The sequence below is a fragment of the Lipotes vexillifer genome, unplaced genomic scaffold, assembly GCF_000442215.2.
Source record: "Lipotes vexillifer unplaced genomic scaffold, Lipotes_vexillifer_v1.1 scaffold496, whole genome shotgun sequence".
In the NCBI taxonomy this organism is placed as follows: Eukaryota; Metazoa; Chordata; class Mammalia; order Artiodactyla; family Lipotidae; genus Lipotes; species Lipotes vexillifer.
Genome location: NW_006786690.1, coordinates 9369237 through 9377159, shown reverse-complemented (window position 1 = coordinate 9377159; position 7923 = coordinate 9369237). Strand labels below are relative to the sequence as shown.

The window sequence follows — 7923 nt, the reverse complement described above, 5'->3', positions numbered from 1 at the left end:
AAAAAAAAAAAAAAAAAAAAAAAAAAAAGAAATCAGGTTACTTGGCTGCTTAAAAATACTCAATGGCTCTCCAGTGTCTGCCAAACAATAAATCCAAACTCTGTAGCCTGGTATTCACCCAGCGGCATTTAGCCACCAGCACCTCAACTGGACTCCCCAGCCTCACTTCCTGCAACTCCTCCCACCCTCTCAACTCCCGGCATGGTTTCATCTCACCATGCATTTTGCATATGCTGTTCCTTCTACCTGTAGTGCTTTCCCCTGACTTCTCTGCCTGGCAACTGCCCATTCCTCTCTGACGACTCAATTGATTTGTCTCCATCCATGTTTATTTCCCCTTGTGGCAGTTTATCTCCTTGAAGGTAGAGATTGGATTTTCTTTTTGTTTCAGCACCTGGCTTAGCACAGACACACGGTAAGTAAATGTTTGCTGCAGGAAGGGCTGGAAGAGGGGACTTGCTTATGTGGTCATTCATTCACTCAACATGTATTTATTGAGCACTTACTATGTGCCAGGCGTATACTAGGTCCTGGGGGGTAGAGCCAAAAAGATAATATGTTCCCAGGGCCCATGGAGCAAATGTTCCAGTGGAAGAGAAAGACTTCCGACGGATTACACAGTTATGTGATTTCAGCTGTGAAAATTGCTCTAAAGGAGACGTATGGGGTTCCATGAAGCCCTCGCCTGGAGGTCGAGAAAGGATTCCTGGAGGAAGTGGCATGTTTGAGTTGAGGTTTAAATTTTACTCTCTAAACGATAGTTAAGAATTAGTTAAATCAGTGGTTCTTAAATTCGAGTTGCATCGGCAACACCTGAAGAGCCTGTTAAAATACAGGTTGTCGGGCTACCCCCAGAGTTTCTGATTCAGCAGATGGGGTGGGTGGGTGGGGCCTGAGAAACTGCATTTCTCCCCCCCCAACTTTACTGAGGAAAAACTGACAAATACAATTGCATGTATTTAAAGTGTATGACAGGATGATTTGATACACATATACAGTGGGAGGAAAGTGCGTTGCTAACAAGCTCCCAGGTGATGCTGCTGCTGCTAGTCTGGGGACCAGTGTGAGAACCGCTGAATTTGGACAAAGTGAAGAGAGGGAGAGGAGCAGGGACTTCCAGGCAGCAAGGACAGCCTGGGTGACGGCCTGAGGTGGAAGCTAGCCCAGCATGTTCAACAAACTGGAAGGAGGTAAACGTGGCCGGAGTTTGGGAGCAAAGGGGAGGGAGAGGGGTGGGGGCTGAGGACCCAGATCATGGCAAGGAGCTGGCCATTCTCCTGCGGGCACCGAGGCGTCTGAGCAGGGGAGACGTGATCATTTTTGCACTGCAGACAGATTCACCAGGGTGCAGGGTGGGCAATGGATTCAGGAGTCAACCAAAGGAACATTGAGCAAGACTGGAAAGTAGTGTCAGATGTATCGATAGAGGAGGGATGTTCACTGTGCCTGGCCCAAGAGAATTCTGGGTGTTGTGACCTAATATCTGCTCAGCCCCAAAAATGCTGTGTGGCCTCTAGGGAGCCAGTCAGCCTCTCTGGTCTTCGCTCAGTCAGTGGGGAGGGTCACCAGCTTGGCCTCACAGGGCTGGGATGCTCACTCAGCCTGGGACTCGAGGGCAGTACGTGCCTGCTGCTCGCTGGCACCTGGCTCTCCCAGCTTGTCTGCCTGCCCTGGGCCTTGTTAACACCAGCGGGGCTTGCTCCACAGTGAGCCCAGCTCCTGGCAGGCTGGGTTTAACACCCTGTCCTTGGGTCTTTGCAGGAATCTGAGGGGGGTTGTGGGTGCTAACCTGGCGTGCAACCCCATGGCGAGCACCCTCCAGGAGCCGCCTGGTGTGGTGGTGGCCGGAGGCCTGGGGTGGGTAGCTGGTCTGGACAGGGATGGGTGAAGACGAAACATGACTTTTGTCTTCAGCCAGCCTTCTTCTGTGCCTGGTAAGCTCAGCGGCCTCTCTCACTAGGCACTGGTACCTCCAGCTGCCCAAGGTCCTGCTCCTGAGGGAAGAAACAATCTAATCTATGGTCACTCCCTCCGCAGACACCTTCAATGACTCCCTCCTGCCTGCAGAACAAAGTTTAACACCTGAGCCTGGCATTCAAAGCCCCAGTTTAAATGTATCCACCCTCTAGTCTTACACTCCAGGCTACAGAAACTATGCCCTTTCTGCCCCCATGTGTCCCGACTTCCTTGCCAGGTACACTTGCTCCTGCATGGCCTGTTCTGGTCACACTGTGAACCCCTGTCCACCCTTCAGCTAGGTTGCCACCTCCTCCAGGAAGTCTTCCCTGATCCTATCAGCCAGGACTCATCTCTCCCTCCCTTTGCTGGTGCTTCAAACAACACTTAACACTTGTTCAACATTTCTCTCCCATGAACGTTATAAACTTTCTGAGGCCATAGTTCATTATTATTTGTTTTAATAATATTATAATAAACCCAATACTAATTCCTGATAACCAGTTTCTGAGTATTATGTACCAGGCACTGTTTCAAGCCCTTGGCCCACGTGACCTCAGTCCATCCTTTCGATAACCCCATGAGGCCTGTATTAATGTCATCCCATTTTACAGATGAGCATGTTGAAGCCCACAGAGGGCAAGTCTTGCTCTGAGTCTCAGGGACAGACTGAGATGGGCAGGGTGTGGGGTAAACTCAAGTGCTCTGAGCTCCGGGCCTGGTTGCTCCCTTCCTGGGAGAGGATCCAGAGGTTACAGTCCTCCTCCTTAAAGGTCCTTCAGGTAGGGACAGCTGGCAGGGGAGGGGGACTGTCAGGCCTGGCTCAGGAGAGGATCAAATGAGAAGCCCCCTACTTATTTTGCACGTGGGGCTCAGAGGTCCAGAGAGGGGAGACCAAAGGCTGGCTTCCTGCCCTGGGCTCCTGGGTGAGTGACCAGGATAAGCAGGCTTGGGTCAGTCAAAGCCCCAGGCATGGGGTCGGGCCTGGCTGGGCAAGACAGAGCTGTCTCTGAACACTGGCCTCCCCCAAAGTTGAACAGGTGTGCCTGTCCAGCCGGGGGTGGGCACCGGGGTGAGCCCCTGCCGCTGTGCTCAGGCCCTGTGGGTAGGGAGGCAAGGCTCTCAGGGACCCCAGCCGTGCAGGGGGCTGTGAGCGCGAACCACAGGGTGCCAGCTGCCCCTTAGGACCCTGCCGCTGCCCGGGAGCCAGCCTGACGCCCAGGCCCTGGAGCAGCTCCTGGCAGGGCTTCCTTTGTAGAGTCGAGGGCTCTGGGTGTTGTTCTAATTTATGGGCCCACCTGACCTGACCTGAATGCCACCTCCTGTCATTCTCTCAGGAGCAAGTGCTGCTCTGGCCAAACTCGGCCACATGCCCTTGACCTTCCACCGGCCCGTCCAACGGTATCCATCCCTTGAGGCCGGGGGTGGAGAGCCCAGTGACAGGCCAACGATAGGCCAGTCCACATGCATCCCTGGCCACAGCCATCCATCCATTCAGCCAGCCAAGGGGCCCTTCAGTGACTTGAGGGCAGGAAGCTCACAGGAAGAAGGAAGACAGTGAGCAGGGAGAGGACGAGCCTAAAACACGAGCCCTAGCAGGAGGCCTGGCAGAGCAGTCACGGGCCTGGTCTCCACACCACCGCCATTTACCAGCCGTGCCATCTTGGACAAAGATCCCTTACCTCAGTTTCCCCCAAAATAGTACCTAACTCATAAAGTTGTTGTGAGGTTTAAACACATGTAAATTATTAAGTACACGTGAGATGCGTGTGCAAGGTGCCCAGAAGGCTGCCTGGTACAGAATAAGTTAGCTAGTAATATTAAGTAAATAATAAGATCTGCAAAGATAAAAACAACAGTCATGAGGTAGGGAGTGACTGGGGCTACGAAATGGGGTGGAGTCAAGAAAGCTGCTTGGAGGAGGTCACGTGAGCTGAGACTTGCCAGGCTCGCAGAGGTCTGGGGGACAGTGTTCCAGGCAGAGGGAACAGCGCCTGCAGAGGCCCTGAGGTGGGGATGAGGGGCGTGCATTCAAGGGCCGAGAGCATCCACAAAACCAACGTGGCCGGAGTGGAATGCGCGCAGGGGAGTCAGCAGGAGATGGGGCCTGGCACCCTACGGGGAGGCACCAAGTCCTCGTTGCTTCAGTCCGGACTGCTGACCCTCCCTGGCCTTTGCCTAAGGATACCTTCTAAAACACTCAGACCAACCAAGAGACAGAGAGAAGGGGTCTGAGTGAGTTGAGGGAGTGAGATGGGGATGAATTTAGATTTGGCAGGCTCTCCTCCAAGGCAGGATACGTAACTGCCCCATGCCCTGTTTTCCCAGCATTTTGCTATGCTGACGTCTAGGAATTCCTGCCCTGGTACCCCCTTTCCTATCTTCTGCCAGAGAGTGATGGGCAAGACCCTGCCAGGAGAAATGGCTGGTTAGCCTCTGTCTTAGGGTATCTCAGAGAAAGGGGCACAGGATCACCCCTACTTCCTACCTCATGGGCTCATCATGAGTCAAATGTAACCAGGAGAAATCCCTGGAGAGGCAAGCGATAGCTGATACCATCATCTCTGCTCTGAAGCTCCTGCAGACCTCAGGGGACGGGTCCTGACCTCTCTCCACCAGGGAGAAGAGGACACCTGCCCAACTGAGAACTCTCACGCCCCGGGACAGACGCATGAACCAGGGAGGGATAGGAGAAGCTGTCTGCACAGCCTAGTCTGCGGGAGAGGCGGGCAGAGCGCGATCACACCATTAATTTACTCCGAGGCTGCCCCTTCTCCAATCCCTCCAGGCTCGGGGGGTGTCCGGCCGAGGTGAGCGGGGAGGGTGAAACCGACATGGGGGTGCCGCTCACTCAATGTCCTCTCTCCAACTCCAAGCCAGAATCAGATGGGGAGCCAGGCCAGCCCCAGTGGAGAAACGGCTGCCAGCTAAAGGGCCCATCAGGGGAGATTGTGCGGGGACGAGGCGTACATGTGCCAGACCTAAGATAAGTACACTTCGGGGTGGTAGAAGGAAACAGCAAGTATCTTTAACAGTGATCGCCAAGTAAATCTCTAGGGAAAAAAAATCCTATTTCCTTTTTTCTGCGTATCTATTTATAGCTTGCCAGAACTCAGAATGCGGCTGGGTCAGGTCATCATCCCCAAAGGACCAGTCTTGCTGGGAGAGGGAGGGTGACCCTTAGGGCCTGCTGAGGAAGGGGCAGGCGAGGCCCCTGCTGTGTGTCTGGAGGGGAAGGAGGTCGTGTGTACATCTCAGGAAAGGCGGCCCAGAGCCCCTGGGAAAAGGGGTGGGTGTTGAGGTCTCTTCACTTGCCTCTGTGACTCAGGAGTGAGGGGTCAAGACACTACTCCCTCAGTAACTAGGCCCAGGGTCCACCAGACCTTGTCCCCTGGCATCTCCTTGGAGATTGGAGCCCCTGGGGCATCACGTGGGGTCTTGGGTCAGGACCTGTGTCTGGCTGGGGAAGGGCTCAGTGGGAAGTGGAGGGTCAGTTGGAGGTGGGTGAAGTCTCTGGGGGCAGTGGGCTCATGGCCTGGGTGGAGGGTGGGAGGGACACATGCTGAGAGGTGCACCCAGTTCAACCTGCTAGTTTTAGGGTCACACAGGCTGGAGTGGAGATTCAGAGCCTGAGTTCTGAGCCACACGGAACTAGACCTGAGTCCTGTGTGACATCAGGCAAATGGCTTCACCTCTCTGAGCCTCACTTTCCTCATCTACAAAATAGGATGATCCTAGCACAGCCTCCAAGGTCTGTGGAGAGGAAGAGAGGAGATAATGCATTTGGTCTGTAAGTGCTCACTAATATCTCCTGCTATTAATACTGACAGTCGCTCTTACCACTACAGCTATCAGGAGTAACAATGGCCCAGTCTCCTTAGTTTCAGAAGGGGCTTCTGTCCACTAGACCAGTGGTTCTCAACTGGAGGTGACTTGGCCCGCCAGGGACTGCTGGCATTGTCACAACTGGGGAGTTGCTACTGGCATCCAGGGCTTAGAAGCCAGGGATGCTGCTAAACATCCTACAATGCACAGGACAGCCCCTGGCGACAAAGAATTATCCAGCCCCAAATGAGGTAGGTGCCGAGGTTAAGAAGCTCTGCTCTAGACCTGCGCTGTTCAACATATACAGTAGCCGCCAGCTACCTGTGGCTATCGAGCGCCTGAAATGCGGTTAGTCCGCATAGAGGTGGGCTGTAAATATAAAACACACATTGAATCTCAAACACCTAGCAAGAAAAAGAGGATGTAAACTAGCTCATTAATAATTTTTATATTGATTACATACTGAAATGCTAATATTTGGGATATTTTAGGTTAAATAAAATATATATTATTATAACTAATTTTACCTGCTTACTTTAACCTTAAAAATGTGGCTACTAGAAAATTAAAAATTACACATGTGGCTCTATTTGTGGCTTGCATTCTATTTCCGCTGGACAGCGCTGGTCTAGACTGTACTGTTTCTCTTGGGGGTGGCGGAGAGTCTTAGAGGAAGTGCAGGTGGGAGGTGAGGGTCGCTGGGGCTGCAGCTGGTTTCTTGAGAAAGGACAAAGGGGATCGTCACACGTCTGCCCCCTGCCAGAGTCCACATCTCCCCTGCTCCCTGCCCCTACGCGGGCTCGGCCTCTCTCTGCCAGGACAGAGGGCGGGCAGGGGGCCTGAGCCTGAACCCCTTCTTTACTCCCCACCCCTCAATGGAGGCACCATGCCAGCCTTTCAGGCTGCACTAAAAGTGCCCCAGTGAACAAACAGGCGGGTATGGTGACAGCTGAGGCTTAGAGACGTGAGCATCCTGGCTCCTGTCCCACTCCCTGGCAGTGTCTAGTTAGGACTGGGTGGGTGCAGAAGGGAGGGGAGCGCTCCCAGGCCACTGAGGCCTGGACCACACTCCAGTTTTGTGTTATGACCTTCAGAAACCACCCCTGAGGTTTACATGTGGACAACTGAAGCCAGGGGCCAATGAGTGGAGAGGGTCCCTGGTCTGCATGGTGACCAGGCCCTTTGCTCTCAGGGAAGACCAATGCCTGATGAGGAAGAGGCTAGAGACGGGCCAGCAGGGCCTGGAGGCGACAGAGACAATGGGCTGGGGAGGATGTGTGGGAAGACACAGGGATGGGGTTTGGTGGGGGGGCCTGAGAGAGGCAGGGTGCTCCAGATGACAGAATGATTTGGGAGCAGTAAGCCACTTTGGCACTTCCAGCTTAGCTCAAGGCACAGAGAGGTTCAGGGGACTTGCCCAAGGGTATCAGCATGGGGTCCCCACCCCTGGGTCCTGCATTGCTCCCTCCTCTCAGTACTGACCCCTCCCACGCTAGCAGTGGGGAACATTTCAAATGCTTGGAACAGAGGGCTGCAGGATCCCACCCTGGACTCTCCACCCCTTCATTCACACCAGCCACACCTTCGCCAGACCTGCCCCATGCATGGTGGGGAGACAGGTCATTGCACTTGGCTGCTTCCTGGGGGCTGGGGGTAGCAGGGGATCCCTGACTTCAATTCCCCCAGCCCAGGTCCTGCTGTCTCAGAAATCCTGCACCCCACCAGAGTTCGTGGACAGGAGAACAGGGCCAGGGGGAACAGCATCCTGAACAGGAGAGCGCCTCTGACAAAGACTCCACCTCACACCCTCGGTCTGGGGGAACGAGGTCCCTCCCCGACCCCAGGGTGAAGTCAGGGGAAGGCATCTGGGGACAGGGAGCTCATGGCCAGTGCCTGGCGACAGGCAACCACCAGCAGCCCCCACAGGGCGAAGCTGGAGCCTAGGCAACCCCTAGGGCCAGATTCCGCCCTTGGGCAGCTCCCCTCTGGCCCTGCCCCAGCCCCTGGCAAATCCTGGAGGAAGCTCAGCTGATCTGGGAGTGGAGGGAGGGGCTGGGCTGAGGCGGGTGGTGAGCCAGGAGGGTCTGAGGGCGTAAGGGAGGTGCTGAGGGGAGAGCGGGGAAGGGAAAGAGGAGAGGATGC

General features: G+C 54.6%; 1 protein-coding gene across 1 annotated transcript in view; it reads right to left on the bottom strand.

Annotated features, from left to right (window-relative positions):
* The window catches only part of LOC103078103 (protein-arginine deiminase type-2), a 43592-nt gene that overhangs the window by 35055 nt on the left and 614 nt on the right, over window positions 1-7923 (bottom strand). The window lies entirely within an intron of this gene.